The sequence below is a fragment of the Schistocerca cancellata genome, chromosome 2, assembly GCF_023864275.1.
Source record: "Schistocerca cancellata isolate TAMUIC-IGC-003103 chromosome 2, iqSchCanc2.1, whole genome shotgun sequence".
In the NCBI taxonomy this organism is placed as follows: Eukaryota; Metazoa; Arthropoda; class Insecta; order Orthoptera; family Acrididae; genus Schistocerca; species Schistocerca cancellata.
In genome coordinates this window covers 146,645,475-146,646,411 of record NC_064627.1, presented here as the reverse complement: position 1 = coordinate 146,646,411, position 937 = coordinate 146,645,475, and the positions used below count along the sequence as shown (strand labels likewise).

The window sequence follows — 937 nt, the reverse complement described above, 5'->3', positions numbered from 1 at the left end:
ACTATCCTTCAGACTACTACGAGTAAACAAATGGAGATGAACAATATTTATGGTAGCCTCAGTAACTCCTGTACATGATTCTTCTACGATGTCTTACATCTTCTCAAAGGCAAATAGATTTTGATGTTGTAATACATCTGACTGTAACAGATAAAGCCGTTCAGCCGTGTTTGACATTTCTTCTTTCATCGCAAAGGGAAGTCTTTGGACTCGTATTCAGGAGACGTGGTGTACATATCGCTGTCCAGTTACGCGGGTTATATTTCTTTAACCCGTTTAAGGTGAGTGGCAGGGACTTCTCTTTGAGAACAGTATTTCTGATTTGATTATAAATTATTATCCATATTGTCCTCCAGCTCATCTATAAACACCTCTCGTTACCTGCGGGAAGGCTGTCTTTCTACCTTTTCCACTTTATTCTGCCTGTTCTCGCTGAGAGCTGTTCGCTAAGCTACGCCTTGAATTCTGATTAGCTGCAACCACGCACGGCATTCACGTCGACCGTGTGGCCTAATGGATAAGGCGTCGGACTTCGGATCCGAAGATTGCAGGTTCGAATCCTGTCACGGTCGAATTTTTTTTAATGTACGTCAGAGTTGACGCTAGGCGCATCAGTATGGAAAAGTGAGACAAACTTTTTCAGACGCGACATAATACAGAAAACAGGAGAGGCGGCAGTCTGGTGGTAAAATTAGTTTTCTCTGAGTTCTTTAACTATGGCATGAGTGTTGATACAAGTAGTTTTTTGTCATCTGTCGTCAAGACGATTCACAGGTATCAAACACAAATTTGTGCTCCAATTTGAATTCTAATTTATGATGTTTTTATGAAAGCCAACGGTTCCATAAATGTGGCGATGCTGCTTGTCGCAGTGTATAAGAAACAGAGCAACACCTGGTTGCTTACACAGGACGCTACACAAAATATACAAATACAA

At 41.3% G+C, this 937-nt stretch overlaps 1 non-coding gene across 1 annotated transcript; it reads left to right on the top strand.

Annotated features, from left to right (window-relative positions):
- Window positions 1–499: 499 nt before the first annotated feature.
- On the top strand, window positions 500–572 carry Trnar-ucg (transfer RNA arginine (anticodon UCG)). Its single transcript has one exon. It is a non-coding gene; the product is annotated as a tRNA-Arg (tRNA).
- The last annotated feature ends 365 nt before the right edge of the window (window positions 573–937 follow it).